The sequence below is a fragment of the Phyllostomus hastatus genome, unplaced genomic scaffold (assembly GCF_019186645.2).
Source record: "Phyllostomus hastatus isolate PE091 unplaced genomic scaffold, TTU_PhHast_1.1 phas_contig_402, whole genome shotgun sequence".
Classification (NCBI taxonomy): Eukaryota; Metazoa; Chordata; class Mammalia; order Chiroptera; family Phyllostomidae; genus Phyllostomus; species Phyllostomus hastatus.
In genome coordinates this window covers 9,295,393-9,315,469 of record NW_025333873.1, presented here as the reverse complement: position 1 = coordinate 9,315,469, position 20,077 = coordinate 9,295,393, and the positions used below count along the sequence as shown (strand labels likewise).

Here is a 20,077-nt window from a genome sequence, read left to right as displayed (position 1 = left end):
TAAGGGGAAACTGAGGTCAGGAAAGGCTAAGTGACTTGTCCAAGGTCACATGTCTTAGACATGGAGGAGACTGGCTCAGGCCAAAGACCATCTGCCTCTCAGTCATTACAGCCTCTCGAGGGGAAAGGCGAGCAGGAAGGAGGCTAGGAAGCCGTGGCTGCTCTCGTCCAGGATGCTTGCTGGGCTCTCCCCACAGTCCCCTGTGACCCAGCCACGCGGGCCTGCAGCATCGTGCAGACGGCACCCGCACCCTCTCTGCTCTTGTTCTTCGTGGGATCTCCTTTCTCCCACCCAACTGTTCCACCTGGCAGCCTCCTGGGTGGGCTAATGCTTTCCACTCTCCTTGCCCTGCTCCTTGTCTTAGTTCAGGATGCTGTTCTGGAGGCTGGAACTTCAAGATCAGGGCACCAGCATGGCCAGGTTCTGGTAGGACCCTCTTCTGGGTTGCAGCCAGCAAACTTCTTGCTGTGCTGTCACTCAGTGGAAAGGGTGAGGGATATCTTTAGTAAGGTTTCCCATGCCATTCAAGAGAGCTCTGCTCACATGGCCTAATCACCTCCCAAAGACCCTGCCTCCCAGTACCATCACTTTAAGGGTTAGGATTTCAATGTATGAATTTGGAAGGACACAAACATTCAGAACCTAGCACCCCTTCTCCCTTGGAAGAGCAATCGTCTTTGTCTTTAAGGGTCTTCTAGTGGCTTGTTTGTATATAAGCCAGGCTAGGCTGAGGTGATCTGCTCCCTTCGCTGAAGGCAGGAAGAGTGGGAAAGGTTCGTGCTCTACCCAAGTCCTGGCACGTGAAGGGTATTCAATTTGCACATCACGAGCGTGTAAGATGCATATGAGCCCAGGGATATTAGTTCCTTAGAGTCTGGGAGACACGAATACACAGTACCTTGCACAGAGTGAATGTTTCCAGAATGTGCTATCACCCAAGGCCTTGACCCATGTCCTCTTTCTCAGGGCATCATCCTCCGCAAGTTAGATACGTCTTTCCGGAGCACTGCTCTCCTGGCCTCAGTCCCTCTGCTCCCCTCCGACTCTACTGGCTGGGAATATCAGGGGGGAAAACACTTTGATAGAAAATATTTCAAATGTATAAAATAGAAGGAAGGAGAAATCAAGACAGATAGGACTACTGATACCTTGAGAGCTCATATTAAGGCCCCCTTCATCGCTAAAACCCCCAAACTAGCCCTCGTGTGTGTGTGGCAAAGGGTCTGGACAGATAGAAAACCATGGCGTGGGGCTGGTTGTTGCTGTGTTTTGCGACCGTGCTCACACGTGAAGCTCCAAACGCGACGACGTGCAGGCCGCGCTGTGTGGTTAGCGGGAAAGCAGGGGGCTGGGCGTGGAGAGATCCTCCTTCCAGCCCCACTTCACCGCCCTTTGATGTCGGGGTGGAGATCGGCTCTCAGGGGAGAGCGTGCACAGGCGGCAAGACGTAAACAAAACAGCATCCCGGGGCCTTTGTCGGGCCTTCCGAAAACAAAGTGGAAGCATGCCGGCTCCTGGGCTGACCCAGTTTTAAAGGACGAGCCTGAGACGTGATGATGGGGCGGTTCCCACCCACTCTCGGGGTCCGCGGCCTCTGGACAGGGAGCCCTCTGCAGGCAGACGCGGAGTGGTCCCCGGGGGCCTCGGCCTTCTGAAGGGTCCCCTGGGGTCCCCGTGCATGACCCTTCAGGCAAAGCACCATTCAGCCTGCACACAGACTTTGGTAGCAACAGAGAAAATGTTCGTCTCTGCCCTGGCTTTACGGCTGCGTCCTTCCCTTGCATTCTCCCATCCCAGTGAGTGCTGCGGGGAGGCTGTGGACCGGGGTTAAGAAGGCAGACGGGCTTGACTGGCAACCCCTCTCAGGAGGAGCCAAGCACGAGGCAGGAAGCGGGCTGGGGCACTCTGGAAGTCTCTCTCCATGGTCTCAGCGGCGAGGCACCGAGGCTGGCACTGCTCACCGAGAACCTGTCCCGCCCAGGCTCCACACCCAGGGGCTTTCCTGGAGCCTGCCCCCGGGGCCTGGCACCCGCGGACAGGGGCAGCTCTGTGCAGAGCACAAGCAGCTTTATTGCGCCTCGGTTCAGACGGGGCCCAGTGGACAGGGGCGGAGCCGGGGCCTGTCTCCTTCACTTGGGGACCAGGAGCGTGGCGCATACTTGGGTACCGGCTGGGCTCCTCCCTGCTGGCCTCACCCCGTGCTCTCTCATGAATTCCTTCTGAGCAAGAAACGGCATTTGTGTATTTTGAAAAGTCAGGCGCCGGTGTTAAATGTTCCTACCTCTGAGAGAAAGCACATTGCCTTCCCCATGGCCGTGCCGGGGAAGGCACTCCAGCCCCGATGCGTGCTCGTGACTCCAAAGGACCTGCCGGGTGCCAGGTTCTCGTCTCGGCGAAGCCCCTGAGAACCAGCGGCGGGCTCAGCTGCAGTTAATTTTCATTTTCTGTTTGTATATAAATGCTTTTAGTACTTAAACTAAATTCAGATCAATTAAACTAATGTTGTTTGACATAATAGTCCTTGTTCCAAAATCAATATCCCTTCATTTGACAGACTTATTCTTGAATCCAGGATGTTTATTGTTCTTAAAGCTTACCTATAGACCTGGTTTTTGTCTGTAATGATATAAAACAGCTCTTCCTCGCGCACTGTGCGCCAGCGTGTAATGGGGCTCAGATTTCCCCAGTAAATATCTTTAATTGTACCGTCATGCCTTTTAATCTCCGCGGCACATAACCGCCCTTCTCTGTCTCCATTTGTCTCCTTCGTTTTAAATACATTCCTTGAACGGTGTCTGTTTGGAAGGAGCTGGGGTGAAGGGAGGAGCCAGGCCGGGGTTTCAGGACCAGTGATCCCTCTTTCCGAAGAGCTGGGCCAACTGAGGAGAAGCCCGGGGCTGTGCAGGCACGGCCGGCTGGCTCTGCGACGGTGGCCACTCAGCCTCCGCCAGCCCCCACCTCCCCTGCCGCCCCCACCCCACCACCGTGGAGCAACATGCAGCTACTAAAAACGTGCCCCATTTTCTCATGCCGTCTTTCCCCCATGCCCTGCGGCTCTTCTTCACCCTGCCGTTAGCTCTTATAAATCTTGTTCTGTTTTCCCTGGCCTTTGTCCAGAGACAGGCCTCGCTCGGCTCTGGGGAGAGCGGTCCGGCGGTCATTCATCACTTGAACAGTGGGAACGGGGGACAGAACAGTAGTTTTTTTGCCACAGCCGTGGCAAAGGTCTGTGCACAGTCACCTAATTGGAAGAATCTGGCCCTCGTCCCTGTAATTGCTCCACCTTGATAACGTCGCCCTGGTCCGACGGGCCGGCCTGCTTCCGTGACAAAGGAAGGGGCCGGTGGAGAGTAAGCGCACCCCTTCCTTGGTGATAACACAGAAACCGTTTGCCATGTTTTCCTTCTTTGCCAGGCAAATATTTTCTTTAAATTCGTAGTCACTGAAATGATGTGAGCTGGCGTTTGTGAGAGCCGTAAGCAGCCTCTGCAGTGCACCCAGCTTCGCCCTGTGACCGGCCTTCAGACAGGGTGAAGCCTCGTGGGACCGGAGCTGGGCCTGCTGTCTCGGCCGCCCCACCGAGGGGGCTCCTGCAGCAGATGCCCCCAGATGAGTAGCCGTGCATGCACACACAGACACACGCATGCTTTTTTTCCCCTACATTGCTTTTCGAAGGAGCATAGACAGAGACCGGAGAGATTTGGTTGAACTCAGAGTCCTTCACGTTAAGTGTGGCTGAGAAGGGGACAAAGGGAAATTGGGGACTAAATGGCCCGTGCCTCCACATTTTGTTTTCTGCGAACAGTAAACACAGCTGAACTTGTGTTCTGGACATAAAGTGTGACCTCACCCTCCCACGGACCGGTCGCCCTCCCTATTCTCTTTTGTCTTATTTTTCCTTGCTCTCAAATTTGGTCTTTCTCCCCCTTTCCTTCTTGTCCTTCTCATCCCGCCCCTCTCCTCTGGGTGTCCGCAGGATCCCATCTGGAGCATTGTCCTGGAGGGGCTGAACCTGGCGATGCTAAACCTTTTGCAGTTGTCCGTCGCATAAAGCAGCGTTGGCTGATGCGGCTTGCAGGGGGACGCTTCCCCACGGCCTCCATCTTCGGTGAGCCACACTTCCTCCCATGGGAAGCCTGTGATCGTGGCCCACACTGCACCTGGCTGCACTTCGTTTCCATTCCTCCAGATTCCTGGGGCCTCTGGCCAACCGCTCTGTCCCTCTGCTGAGTCCCGTCCTCATGAGGACACAGCGAGGCTGGGAGGGAGGTGAAGCACTGGTTGCTCCTTGGAGAGAAGTTTTGGAAGGGCCTTCAGCCTCTCGCTCAGCCCCACCCTGGCAGGACTTTTAGCGGAGACCGGGGAAAGAGGCCCCGGGATAGTTTAGAAAGGGGGCAAGGGCCCAGAGCTCCCAATGTAATGTCCTAGAAAAGGCCGGGAGGAGGAGAGCCTTGCAGAGTTTTCTCCAGCGCCGTCCCTCCTCTGCCCCCAGGAAGGAGGGCAAGGGCAGCACCCCAGGGTGCCGCACAGACGGTCAGAGACGGCGTCCATGCCACGCTCAACACGTGCATGGGCTATTTTTCAGCGAGTTTTTTAATTCATTCTATTTAACCTCCCCCAGTTCCATGTGATGAGGGAAAGGCTGGCACCATGAGCCCTTTTTCACAGCTGAGGCAAATGAGGCCCAGAACAGTGACTTGCGCGAGGTCGCTTAGCCAATACATGGGGGTGCTCTGATTTGGACCCAGGCCTCCAGTGCCCGCTCCGCAGCTTGCTGCCCTGTGGTATGCTGTACCCCTCCTCCAAGGAGCCATCCCTGTCCTGGTCTCTGCCATCCCACACTTGAAATGGGCTTATATCTCAGAAGGCTTAACCATGTCCAGAGCCAGACCTTCCCAGAGTGCTGAGGACAGACACTCAAGTGGCCACTCGAGGAAGAACCGTGCTCCGGTGGACAGCTCCCCAGGCTGGTGCCAAGGCAGCGGCCAGGGCCTGCCATGCGGCTGTTGCTTCCTAATCGCTGTAATACTCAATCTACTTTTGGTTCTGAAACCAAGCAGGTCTGTGCCAGCCCCTGAGAGAGCCTTGTTTAGGTTTGGGGCTGTGTGACTCAACTCCTACTCACTTAGGCTGGGTGGAGATGAAGTTAAATGAGATGGTACATCAGAGGTGGCATAGTTCCATGTGTGACTCGAGAGATGCTTGATCAATGAAAGACTGAGTCCTTTCTAGAAGGAAATTGGAGTCTGACTCCAAAGGACAAGTGACAGACTAGGAAATTGGGGGCTGAGGTGTCCAAGCCTGGGTTAGAGACTAATTTTACTACAGCGACATTTTCTTCTCTTTCTCTCACGTAACCACACACACACACACACACACGCACACACACACACACACGTATCTGCAGAGGACAGAGACATGATGATAACCCTCATAAGCCAACATTAAACTCTGTGGATTTTCAGTGAGACCGACATTAAGATCGCTTACTAATGAGATTAGTTCAATATAATCCCAGGACCAGGCTTTGGGCACATACTCAATAACTGAGCACCCACCTTCTCCTCATGGTCTAGAAGTTTCTAACCAACTGTAGTGTATTAACTTTAATAAGAAGGAAGATCTTAGTAAAGGAGCCAGAAGTGGTAGGTAAGGGGTGGGGAGGCAGGAGGGGGTAGGCAATGAGAGACAAAAATAAACGTGAGAAAGAGTGCAAGTGGGACACTCTTTTATCAATTTCTGTGAATTGCTTGGTATCTTCCCTGGTAGCTCAGGATTGCAAAATTCAAGGCCACGTGGGCCTTCATGGACCATCCTCAATCCCATTCAACCTTCGCCTTTCCGTAGCTTCTCAAAGCGTGCTTTGCTCGTAGCACTGTTCTGTCATTATAAGAGCCCAGCACAGTAAGAGAAATGCATGTCATGCATATGGTTCTGATTCACTTCGACTCAAACCCTCAGCCTGCTATTAGCTAAGAGGAAAGCAATGTTCAAGAAGGCATCTTGGTAGCAAGAGCGCTGTGAAGAAGCAAGTTTTCCTGGGAAAAGCGAGAGCGAACGGACCCTGAGGAACAGTCCGGGGAGGATTCCCAGGGCTGCTGCGAGTTGCGCAGTGAGGGTGCATTGTGAGAAGCACGCCTTCCTGCGTCCCGCCTGAGGATCCATCTTCGTCAGACTGCAGTTAGCTGGGTCTCCAGGGAGCGAAGGGAAGTAGTAATTTAGGAGAAAAAGAGCTGTTACCTAGGGCTGCTGTTTACCTTACAGTAAATACAGGGGAATAGTGGTTAATAAAATAGTTTTATATTTTTCCTTTAAGAGAATAGCTATAATGTATGAAATATATCAGCATTCAGGATTTGAAGCAAAACAATAGCTCTTGTGATTTAATTTTTTTTAGAAAAGCATGAAAGAAAAAGAAGAAATCCTGCTTCCCCTTTCATTGCTTGCAAACTGATGCCATTTAGTTATTAATCGGGTCTAATTTTTTTCGAGGGGAGTATTCATCTTTACTGTGAACTTTTCCCCCCTTGGGCTCATTATGTTAAACGTTGCATTTAACCCACACTTTAAAGGGGAAAAGTAATATTTCTGTTGGTTTAAACTGTCAGGTTGACTCACATGGTGGAAAATGGGCTAGCTTGAATTGGGGGAAAATATGTCAGTACAAACAAACATCCCTGGGAAGGGATTAGCTCCAGCCCATTCCCAAACCTGGACTGCATTGCTGCCTCCTGGCTTTTCCCAGTGGAAGGGCCTGCAGAGAGGGCACGCGGGAAAGAGGAGGTTGGCTTGCTAGAAGCTACCACCCTGAGGCTTGCCTTTCTGTCTCCTAACCCAATATTACCTCTTAACGGAGAAACCCTGGGCAATCACGCCCCCGGCTTTTCTTCTGTTGCATTGTGCGGAATCACATCTATTGTTTTCTACAATTTTTTAAAAGTATGCTGTGTTACTGTGTATCTCTTCTCCTAAGTGGCAACGCAAATCTACAAGGGGCAACCCCCAACAAACACTGGAACTTATTTATAAAACATTGCGTGTTCATTCTTACACGTTTAAACTTCAGTCACCTTCAAAGTACCCTCCATCGGATGCGATACACCAATGGAGACGTTTTTCCCACTGCTCAAAATGGTTTTTGAGCTTGCCAATGTTGATCTTTTTCAATGCTTCTGCCGTTTTTTGTTTGACCTCTTCCACATTAGCAAAACGTTTCCCTTTAAGAATTTTTTTCATCTGGGGAAACCAAAAAAAAATGTCTCTCAGGGTGAGATCAGGTTAATAGGGAGGGTGGGGCTCAGGAGTCATGCTGTTTTCGGTCAAAAACCGCTGAAAACGTAGTGTGGTGGGGGCAGGCGCACTTGTCAGTCGCCCATCAGGAAACAGGCAGATGAACCGAAAGAACCTTCAGAAAATTCACGGAAGCCGAATGCTGCCTCTCGCAACAATGCCCGCTGGTACACTCACCTATGGGGGGAAGCCTGTGCCACAAGGGGCCCGCCCCCCCAGGAGATAATCTCATTTTCTTTGGTCCCCCCTCACATTTCTCCGTGTGGAATAGGCCTTCATTCCTTCTTTTAAGAATGGTAGGTGCTGTATGAAAGGAGAGAAGGTTAGCACTGCCCTGGACAAGGATGGACTAACAACACGCATACGGTTAAGGCATTGCTACCTACTTCATGGCATAGAACCACTGCTTTTTTTACACAAAGGAAAAAACTGAGACTTAGACAGCATTTGCAATTAATAGCTGTATTAATATCATTGTCTGTAAGTTAACATATTCAGAATATGGAAAAATGCTTCTGAAATTAGTGGAAATGTGGAAATCGGATACATTTCTAGAATAGCTTTATACTATTATAAAATAAATATATATACACTTTAAAATATATATATATTTCTAGTACATAAAGTACAACACAGAAAATATTATAAATAATATATTGACTAGGTACCGTGTCAGGTGGCTACTAGGGTTATCGGGTGATCACTGTGTACGTTACATTAATGTCTAATCACTATATTATACAACTGACAGTAATACAATATGTAAACTGTAGTTAAAAGTAAAGCTAATATCTGTATGTAAAAGAAAGAATGTTAGACCTCACTAGTCCCCGGCATATAGTGAGAGCGCAGGAACAGCCACTGAACAGTGTTGAAAGGATGTCCGGGGGGTGGGGAAACTGGTGAGAAGCAGGGTGTGTGGCGGGTTGTAGTGGGTATTTGAGAGTGAGGCAGTTGCGTTCAAACCCTGGTTTTGCCCGACTGGCCATTTCATGAGGTCTCAGGCCACAGGCAAAGCAGGCGTGAGAATGACTACCTCAAACCGTGCGAGAACGAATGAGTGTATCGCTGTTTGTTCATGGAGGCCAGCGGTTTCCAAGCTTTTTCATCTCAGGGCACACAAAAACTGATTACTAAAATTCGGCGGTACATCAAAAAATACATTTTTTGCTGATCTGGCAAAAACAGTTAATATAATCTTGATTCTGTCACACCAGAATGCTATTACTGTGTTGGCCATTGTCATGTTTCTATTTGACAATGTGAGGGAAAAGGGGTCAATGCCCCTGCCTAAATAGTCAGGTACTGCCTAAATAGTCAGGTACTGCACGTCTTCAAAATTCTCGCAGTGTGCTGGCATGCCGTGGCACACCGGTGGTCATCGCTGGCTTGGGGCATCATGTAGCACCGTGCATAGCCCTGCGACTGCTTGGGTTAAAACCCCGTTTACTCCTAACTTAGGTAGATCATTTGACCTTCCTAAGCCTTAACTTCTCATGGTAAAATAGAGATACGACACCCACTCAAAGGGTTGTTGGAAGGATTAAGTAAAGGTTTCTTGTTTGTTTGTTTTTAAGTGAATGGATAAGCCATCAACCTCAAACTTGCTTCTGAAAATAATCTTAAAAACGTCTCTGATCAAATCCAAAACTTTGGGCTTATAAAGTGGCTTCGGTAGCTGTATTTTCAGGGAGGGCGAAGGGAAAATAGATATTTACATCAGTCGGTTACAACTTGAGAGGATTAAAATCTCAGTAACTTGGTAGCACCACGAGCAGAGCATCGGAAGTACCTCCTGCTGGCAGAGCTGTGACCTTGCCCCGCTGCTGACCTTGGCCACAAATGAATGTCTCTTTAGTGCTGCAATTGCACAGTATTGTTAATGCTAGAGTCACCAGTAACTGATAGTGCTAAAAAATGATTTTTTCACACTCTATCCATCTCTTAAAATTTGAGTATAAAACATTGAAAATGAAGCAACAATAATATTTACTTTTTGATAAAATGTCAGGTTTATTTTTGCGTCTCAAAAGCGCAGTCTGTAAGAGTACGATACTCCGTTTCTGCCTTGGCTTGTAGCCAAGTATTGATTCTAATATTTCAGCTGGGTCAAAACTGGTGCACCCTGACGAATGTGCGGTACCTAGTCAAGTCCCTGAGAATGACAAGCGCCCTGTGGATGGGTATTTTATTTTTATTGGTTGCGAGGATCGGGGGGCGGATTCCCTGTCGGCCTGGACAACGCGGTGTATAGGAGGCTGTTCTGACGAACTGTGCATCTCAGGCAAGTTCATTCCTCTTTCTGGCATGAGCTGCCCACACGTGAGACAAGGGGGTGGCTGGGCCTCCGCAGGCTCTGATGCTGAGCCGGCTTCGTCCTCACCGAGTGCTCTCAGGGTTTCCCTCCCTCACCGCTGTGGGTGCGCTGCAGACCTGGGATGCAGCCCATCTGAGCCACTAGCCCTTCGTTCTTCATCCAGGCTGCAAGAGCAAGGTCAGCAGGAACGCCAAAGCTGTGAGACAGACAGACAGACAGACAGACAGACAGAGGAATAATGAGCCCCTTCCTGATGATGAAACATGGCCGTGGATACATGGGCCCCCAGAACAGCTCAAGTCAAAGACAACAGCATGGCGGCGAAAATGTAAATGAAGGGAAACCCATTTCGGTGAAGAACCTAGATGGAAACATTTACGAGACCGCGCGCAGTGCCAAGAAGTGGTCGAGAGACCCAGTGCCGCTTCCATTTCCTGTTCCTTTATCAAAGAAAATGACAGGGAAGAACCGGCCAGCGACTGGGCCCGACGTGCCAAGCCGTTACTAAGTATCTGACATGCATTTTCTATCGACTGCTCATTACGACACTACCAGATGTGCAGTAAAACGTGCCTTTTATTGATGAGGGAGCCAAGCTCGGGAGAGATTAACAGGCACGCTAAGGTCACGTAGCCGCGGAGCGCGGTGGCTAACCGTGCCAACCCCGGAGTCAGGCTCCCTGAGCACGCATGCCGGGTTCACCTTTCATCCATCCTGTGGTCCCGGGCAGTGTTCTCATCAGTGAAGTGCAGATGCTGAGCCTGCACATGCCGGGGAGTGTAAGTCACTTTTTCCTTGAGTGGTTTTTGGGAAAGTCCCCGCACAGGAGGCCAGTAAACCAAAATACAGGGCCAGGTCACAGGAGGTTTAGAGTTGTGAATATGTGAAACACGGTTTATTCCCGTATCGTTTGTTTGTCTATTAAGTATTGTGTTCAATGGTGGATACAGCTGTAACCTACTTCTGTCCCACACTGTGTTCTGAATAGCTATGAATGAGAGGGGCTGGTCTGGGACGCTTGTATCATGTGGTCTCAGGAGTGGGGAGCATGGGCCAGGGGGCTTAGTTACTTTCCATCCCTAGCTCATAGTATCCTTTGATGGCGTGGGGGCCCTTGAATCTTTGATGCAGTTGGCAGATCTCAGAGGGGAGGGGAGTGTGGGGAACTGAAAGAGATTAGCCAAAGAACATGTATGCATAAATGCAAAGCCCATGGACACAGACTGCAGTGTGGAGAAGTAGCGGCAGGGTGGGGGGAGGTTGGTGGAGGGAGAAAAGGGAGTGGGTGATGGCCATCTGTAATAGCGTCAACAATAAAAATTTTAAAAGAAGTCACTCCTGATCCCCATAAAGTTCGCCTTGCATCTCTCCCAGTGCTGCTAGATTCTGGACAGAGGGAACTCCCCATGTTACAAGTTCAACAGCGGCAGTCTTTTCCCTTACAGAGCACCCTCTTCTTCTTGGCGGTCCTCTGCTGGCAAGGCAGGATGCAGGGGGCAGCTTGTTGACTGTTTTCTGTTCATGCAGAGCTCTTGCTGGGTGGACCAGAGTTAGCACAAAAGGGTCTGCACACTGCAATCGGTCATGAGCAGAGAAGAAAGGGACCTGATTAGAAGAAACAAGTGGTGGCTTTTGTGTGTGCCTCCCTTCATCAGTACTCCTTCCGAGTCAGGGAGGGTTGCAGCCCCCCCCAAAAAAAATGAGTGGTGTTGAATTTGCTACAAGTTTACCCGAGATTAAGGGCGAGTTGGATACAGCCAGTATCTTTTATTCCAATATTGACTTAGTCTTGTTGTCACAAATCAGCTATTGATTTTGGGGGTCCCCATTAGTCTCAGGGAAGAGAGCTAATCCTTCTTTCATGTTTGTTTATAGACCATATTTGGCCAGAGCTCAGGGTGCACTTTTCACCTTGATCTGCAAGGAGGAAGGCAAACACGTGACCTCAGGACGAGAAGCCACCCTGGCTGGTCACTCTCCACTGTTTGTTTAATTTCACTCTGACTTCTGCCTGCCTCCTCGTCCCAGGTATTTGGACATGTTACAAAAAGAAAGGGACCCTGAGATCAAAGCGCTGGCCAGGATTTTACTAGGGGGCACTGCTGAAAGAATTTGCAGGCCTGTGTGAATAGCCAGCGCTGTGACCTCGAGAAAATACTTGGCTCTCCAAACTGGGGGCCAGCAGATTTATCACTCACTGCGCCCAGGCCTTCCAGGTCAGTCCAGGGTTATTCTGCGTAGTGTGTGCAAAGCCATGGCAGTTCCATTACAGAAGCCTGAAGAGCAAATATTTAGAGCACACTTTCAGGATGAAAGGGGCTTCTGAAAGCACGTTGTTTTTTTTTTTTTTAATTTTAGAATTCTCTATAAAAATGTTAACTTCCTTGCTGTCTGCTTGGGATCATCGGCCCTGGCCCAGTTTCTCCCTTGGCCACCAGCACCGTGGCAGCTCAAGATGGTGGGTGCTTCTGTCTTCTGCTGTGCAGTATTTCTGTTTTTAGTCTGTGAATGGCGAAATCTGTGGACAAAGGAATTCCGAAGGAAAGTCCAGCTGTCTTTGTTTTAAGTTGTATGCGGGTATATTTCAGTAAAGGGGGAGTAGCAACACAGGTGATACAAAATAACTTTGTTCTATTCTGATTCTATTGAAAGGGCGGTGGTTTTAGTATGGTTTGGAACATTCTTATTCAAATCTGCAGAATAGGGAATTGACAAGATTGGTAGATTTATGTTCAAATCCCTACTTACTATCTTTTTTTTGTATCTCAGGTAAGTGATTTTACCTCTTTAAGCCTTAATTTCATCATCTGTAATTGGGAGCACTGTTGGCATTGTCCTCAGAGGGTTATTTTTGGAAGGATAAAAATACCCGTATGTATGCTACTTAGCATTACGCCTTCCACATCAATAAAGGGCAGCTGATATTACTGAGTTCACTCTCCGAGACCTCCGTTCAACTCCCTACAGGGGACCATGACTGTTCCTTTACACAGGAGATTGAAGGCCTAATGTTTCTTTCACCTCCAAACATTTTTGTGTAACAACCACTTAATTCTAAAACGTGTCCAAAATGTCCCGGGCGCTTCCTCTGTGCAGGCTTCTGTTCTGTCTCAGCCCTGCCTTCACGCACCCAGCCCACTTATCCCCACAGCCAGCATTTAACTCACACGAGAGCGGAGGCTCAGGGAGTTTCGTGATTAGCTCAGTGTCATGCCGCTTCGCGTACGAAGGAAATCACTGAGCTTCGGGCCCTGCCTTCCTGTGCTCTGCCGTCTGTCTCCAGTGCCTCAGGGTTTCCATTCTACACAGTCTTCTTGCAATTTTCTTTCTCCCTTTCTGCTAGTGCTTTGCCATCTTTCTCAAAGAATGCCTCAGTTCTTGTCCAATGAAATGCAGAAACGAATCAATGAACGGATTAGAAATCTTCATCACTCGTTTACTTTAAAACCTGATCTGGTTGTTGTCCCACTGCCCCCAAAATGTTCCTCCCCAAGGTCACATTTGAATAGAAAAATGACTGTCCATGAACCAGAAAGTAGGGAATCACTTAGGAGGCTCTTGCAATATAGTCTGAGGCAGAGAGGTCGGTAACTGGGACTTGGGGTGGTAGTAGCGAAGATGAGGAAATTACATTATTTCAGGATATTTGGGAAAGAAGGTCGTAAGGATACACTGACTGCTGGGGGAAAGAGGAATACTGCGTGATGCCTCCCAAGTTTTTGGTTTGAGTAATTGGTGGATGGTGCTGCTGTTTACGGAGAAGAACGGGCTTGGACCAGGCACGGGAAAATGTAGGGAAATTAAGCGGGTATTTTTTTTCTGGGTGAGTGTTGTACAGTGGAGACTACTAAGGACTGCGAGAGTGTGGAGCGAGGAGAGGAGTCACTGCCCCGAAAATGATACGTGCAGCCGCAGGTGACGCCTCAGGGAGAACACGCAGCCGGAGGAGAAGCAGCTCCGGAGAGAGTGCTGTCATTCAGGAGCCGAGCAAAGAAGAAGGCAACAGAGTAATAAAAAGAAATGCACAAGGACGTAAGAATCAGACGAGGAATGTGGTGTTAGTGGAAGTAATGTATGTACTTCTAGAGAGGTGCTGACCCTGTGTTGCTGGTGAGAGTTTGTACAGTTTTACAGAACCTCCCTCCACCACTGACGAGGTCTTACTGAGCTTCTCTGCCTGCCAAATGTTGACTCTTCCTCAAGACGTAGATCAGTTGCTCTGGAAGCCCGCTCTGGTTCCTCACTTCTCACTGCCTAGATGGGTATTCCCAACGTGCTTTGTCCTTTCCTCTATCCTAGCCCCAGCAACAACGGAGCCCTCAGGATTGGGTTATCTCGTTGTCTTCTGAACTCTCTGGCTCCAATGAGGTGCGCTCCTTGAAGGCAGACACTGAGTCTCATTTCCGAATCTGCAGCAACCAGCACAGTGATGGTGAAAAAATAAATATCTGACTGACTTCATTAGCTGAATAAAATGCATGAACGCCTGGCTGCCCTTCTGAGCCCCAACATTCACTGTCAAATCGTTTCATCTCTACTAGAGAGCTCCACCAGCAGGTTCAACATGGAGTGCTACCTACCGTCCAAATTCTGAATCTCTCAAATCCATGTAACTCACTTCCCATGAACCTCCTTCTGTTGCTGTTTAGGGTGCAATGCTCTCAAATCCCTCAAACAAGAAAACAAGACATGAAGCTTGGCCCTTCTGTGTGTGTGTGTGTGTGTGTGTGTGTGTGTGTGTGTGTGTATCTCCAGTCAACCACTTTCCCTGACTGTTTTCCCTCCGTATCTCTTGAATCTGTATCTTACTTCTCTTCTCTACTTAGCAGCTTGCCCAAGGTCACTGAACTACTCAGATACAGAGCCAGGACTGGACTCCATTCTGTCTGACTCACTGAGTAACTGGGATCCTTTGAAAATATGGGATGCAATTCCAAAGAATGTAACTTGTAATTTTCTGGAAAACTTTGGGAAGGAAAATACTCCATGGACTTTTGTTTTGTCTTATTTCTGAGACTTAAACTGGCTATTTTACGAGGCATTGACAGAGAAATAGATGGATGGACTGGTTTATTTCCCACGATAGGGTGACATCTGATGACTGTCTAAGGGTATAGAAGCTAATAAACTCAGTGAAGTCGTTGTATCTAGAACTTTCCTGGTAAAAATCACTGACTGCATTCACTATGACATTGTACTTTCACTCCCAAAGTTCTAGTCTACTCAGTTTTGATGTCTTCTCCTAAGATTAATTTGCTCCCTAGGCGCTCTATACAAGCCAAAAGGAAAACTTTATAATTCTGAATTGTCACACTTTTCTGGCCTTAACCCTGGATGATATCCAGAGAATGGTTGGTGACAGAACGAATATATAATTGAATATTCATATTGCTTATAAGTGAATATGTAAATATGTTTGTACAGCAGTACCAATTAGCTCACTGATATTTTTTCTACTTTCTTACCATTTGGTGATTAACTAAAGATGCAGAAGTTACCTGATCACATTGTGACGTTGTCTTCCCACCAGTAACTGCTCTACATCCAAAATCATGAATTCTGTCATCCTTCTTTCTGGCGTATGCTATACCCAAAATTTGCACTACACCATTGTTAAAGTCATTGGTTCCATCAGTTTATTTTTTTAGAATTAAAAAAAAACAATTAGGCTTCTACATTCTACCTGATTAAATGTGAACTCTTTCTATAAGCACTACAAAAACTGAACAAATTATATTAACTGACTGTTCTCAGACAATGCACAACAGGAAGTGCAGTGCTGTGATTCACCGACGATTGTCCAGTTTGCTACCAGGATGTGGTGTGGAGAGGGGAAACTCAAGCAGAGCATCTTCACAGAGAAGAAGAGGGGAAACGAAAGAACTCTGAGAGCCTGAGGCCGTTGGAATTTGTAGAGCAGGGTCCTAGAGCTGAGCAAGCTAAACAGACTGCTGTGGACTGAGTGATGCCCCCCACCCCCCACAATTTATATGCTAAATCCCTAACTCCCCATGTGGGGGGTTCAGAGATGGAGTCTCAGGAAGGTCATTCGGTTTAGGAAATCTATGGGAAAAACCTGGAGCTCACATGATGTTTAATTATGAAACATTGAATACTCTCTCCCAAAATCAGGTACAAGGCCAGGGTGTTGTCCCTTCTGGCCACACCAACTCAGACGTTTACTGGAGATCCTGGCTGGTGTAGTTAAGGCAAGAGAGAGAAACAAAAGGTACACTTAAGAGGAAGGAAAAAGTAAAACTTTCTTTTATAGAAAATATGATCATGTGTTTATAAGACTTTAAAGAATCAACCAAGAAAAAAAACTACTCACACAAATAAACAAGAATTCAGGATACAAAATTCACATATAAAACTAGTTTTATTTCTTTGTACTAGCAAATAAAAAATCAGAAAGTGAAATTTAAAAATTCCACTTACAGTAGTATCAAAAACATAAAATACTTAATAAGTTTTTTAAAAAAATATGAGCAAGACCTATACAGTGAAAACTACAAAACATTGCTGAAAAAAGACCTAAATAAATGACAAGATAAAACATTATAGTGAATTGGAAAATTCATTTGTGCTAAGATATCAATTTTCCTAAAGACGACCTATATATCCAATGAAATCCCAACCGAAATCCCAGCCAGATTTTCTTCATTTGAAGACATTAAGAAGGTGACTCTAAAATTCATATGAATATGAAAAGGATCTGGACGATCAAAAATGGTTTTTAAAAATTAGAACCAGTTGAGGTCCTTATATCTGATATCGAGACTTACTGTAAAGCTGTAGTAATCAGAGCAGAGTAAGGAGAGACATAACGAGCAGGGGAACCTGATACTCATCTCCCACTCAGGATTCTCCTTTGAGCTTCACGGCATTTTTTAAATAATAGTTTTACATCTCTTTCTGAACGTCACAAAGACATCATAAGCTCCCTGCATCTGAAACCCAGCCGGTTATCTTTCTGCCTAAACCCGATCCCCCCGAGACTCTGTTTTCCAGCCCCTTCATTTAGATTCCCCCGCTGGTGGTACAAACCAGAAACTCCAGAGTAATCTCCGCCTCTCCCACTCTTTGATCTTCCACATTACTGACTCCTCACTAGGAGCTTTCTGTCTTGTTTCCTAAATACGTTTTGACTTCATCCATATTTCTCCACACCCTCCACCCTATTCTAATACCTGCTGCCTGGACTTCTGTGAAAGTTCCCTACACTCGTTAACCCACATCAACTCTTGACTACCTCCACGGTCTATCTTCAAATGAAATTTTTGTTAGACCTTGCTTAAAATGCTTTGTTTCCACATAGATATAAGGAGAAAGATACATTGTAATATGACTCTCAAGATTCTGCCTTGAATCTAGTCTAGACCCTCCTCGCCTCCCTAGTATGGTCTTGCACTTCTGTCCCTGGCTTTCTCAGTGTGGCACTCGCGTGTTTTGTTTTTGTTTTTGTTTTTGCTTTTAATTCAGAGGAATACAGCACAAATCATACATTTGTTAACTGGGTGAACAAAGGCATTGCATACTCTAACATTACGACAGGCAAATATGTAATTATATTCCCATTTCCTCCTGAAATTTGACCATACATTGACATTCCATGAGAAGCTCTATCTTTTCAGACAATCGCTATGGTCAAGTTACTGAAGCACGTACATGCTCCAAAATGATAGGAGTTTCATAGATTTCTTCTAAAAGTCAGGGCATCATTTTTATGTTCTTGACATATTGAGATGCTTTCTTGTGAAATTGACACCTAGAAGATGTACCTGAACAGCATGTTCCAGCACGTGCATTTCCCACAGATGCAGAGATCGTCAGGACGACAGGAAAACAGTGCATTACTTCACACTCAGTGTTCGAGAAGGGGGTTCCCGACTTCTCAGCCATCATACATGTAACGGGAAACAGAAGACATGCATCACACATTCCCATGGGATGCACCTGAAGTCACATGCAATCACCTGGGTGCTGACTGAAACTCAGTTCTCTGTCTTCAAGATCGCTACTGTAAAGTTCAGTGCAAATGACATTATTTGAGGCACGATCTTGAATCTGATTTTATAGTGTTCTAAAATTACATCATCCACAAACTTGAGACTTTACCTGCTATTACTAACACATTACTTGTGGTGCATCTCACCAGTAAACTGGGCAAAGGGATGCCCTATGACATGGAAGGATGTACAGTGCTGTTTTAGAGAGTAACATTTCAACAGTCGTGAACCATCATCACTGTGTTGTAGCCTCAATGAATGTAACAACAACCATGCTGAACGCTAGAGAGTAAATCATGGGCATATTTGCACGCCAACATTAAAATACACCCTTGTATGAAAACATTTCTCTACCGAATGTGTCCGTGCCCGAAATACTCATGCATACGAGGTCTGTCCAGAGGGTATCCAGCCATACAATATGAAAAATAGAGACATTTATTGGAGAAGATACAAGATACATTGTGCAGAGGACAATGACACCTCAGTCGCATTCAAAGTAGGCACTGTGGGACCTCACACAGTTCTCCCAATCTCCATCAGCTGCCCCATCACATTTTCCTGAATCTCTTTGAAGGTCTGAAATCTCTTCCCTTTCAAAGATGATTTTAGTTTTGGGTTAAAGCCAGAAGTTGCAGGGCGCCAAATCTGGGCTGTGGGGAGGCTGAATCACCTGGATGATTTGATGTTTCACCAAAAAACTCTGTGATGAGATGTGATGCCTGAGCAGGCGCTTTGTCGTGATGAAGCTGCCAGTCATCAGTTGCCCATAGCTGTGGCCTTCTGAATCATCTGAATAGTTTCTGCCACGGAATGTTCAAGCTTAAGGCAAAATTTGATGTAGATTTGTTGCTCTATTTGCTCAGCCATTGAGAATGTGCTGGCTCACTCACTGAATGTACAGTGAAGTGGTCATTGTTCACACCTGCGCATTCTAGCCCACTCTCCTTGGCTGCTAATTTACATCGACGTTGCGCAAACTGTTCTCATTGTATTAACAATGGCTGGGCTTTTTCCAGAAAAACCTCATATTCCTAATAATGCTGCTTGTAAATTCCTTACCCACAAATATTGGAGAGTGGAAGATATGAAATTTCTGTTAATAATATACATTTCTTAAGCTGTTACGAGACTGGGGAAAGTAATACCCTCTGGCCCATGCAGGGGGTTGTGCTGTGGTTAATTTGATCAGCAACTCGGCACACAGAGGAGTTACTGGGAGTTTGTAAGTCCCAGCGGGTTGCGCTGGCTCCTTGTCCGCTGCACTGACGTGCCATTTCTCTGTGTCATCCCCACGTGGCCGATGTCTGCAATCTCTTCCGCCGTGTCACCTTGCCTTCTCTGGAAACCTGGAGCCCAGAGCCTTCTACAGGGTGTTCGCTCTCGTGTGGCACAATAAATCTTTAACGTCAAAATCCACTTTACTAAAAACATGCTACATCTGACTTGATACTCTTCCTACTCATAGGTCCTAGTTCTGACCTCTGGCCCACACTCAACAAACCTCCCAGTAATCTGCTTCTTCCCAATCTATTTCTTTACCAGTTTTCTTGGCTCCGGATTTCACTTTTCCCTGCTTGTTTTCCCGTTTCCTTTCAAACAACGCCCCTTGGCAAGCATCATCCCCAAGAGGGAGGGAGGGTGGTGTTCCAGGTGGATACCATTCACAGTTGTTGTTTCTTTTTCAACATTCAGGGGGTTTCTGAGAAAGTGGCCCATATGCTGAGGCAGGTGGTGAGGGGTAGGTAACGCAGGTGGAGGAAGAGTTTGTGGAGCGGTGTGGGAACATGGAAGTTTGAGGCATCACAGAAAATGCTTTCAAAGTTTCCTAAATAGAGCCGTTGCATGGTACAACCGATGTTTTAGCAAAGCTCCTTTGGTATTGGTGTTACAACGTGTGCACAGGGAATAAAGCCAGGGTAGAAACACCAGTCAGGAGAGTTGTCCAAGAGAAAGGGATGGGGTAGAAGCAGAGACGGGTCCTTGGCACATTTTTTTTTAATCCACAAAGGTAGGTAAATAAATAGGGGCTCTTTCTAAAACATAGGCTTTTAATAACACACTTGGAGGTTAAGTTGAAACTGATTCTGGAGAAAATGCACTCGTTTTCCCCATAATGGTTCAGAAGCAGTTTTGTTCCACTCATTGGGGCCACATTCAGTCAAGTTGCTCATTAGCCCAAATCTACCTTGGGATTATCACCCTGTTCTGAGCCCCGTCTTCACCACATCTCTGCCTGCCCTCTTTCTGCAGCCCCCAGCTGTCCAGGCGCCCATCTGTCCTTGTCTTGCCTCATGGGAAAGGCAGGCAGCATGGCTAGCAGAGCAAGGAGAAGCTCTGCAGATGGGCAACCCTGGACTAACAGCCCGGCTCTGCCGCCAGCTAGTCTTATAATGCTAGGCAATTGTACCTTCCTGACGTTTAATTTCTACCTCTGTGCAAATACTCAGTGGTCCTTTGG

General features: G+C 47.3%; 1 pseudogene; it reads left to right on the top strand.

The window, feature by feature from the left end:
• Window positions 1-7,590: 7,590 nt before the first annotated feature.
• On the top strand, window positions 7,591-7,702 carry LOC123822634 (annotated as a pseudogene).
• Window positions 7,703-20,077: the final 12,375 nt, after the last annotated feature.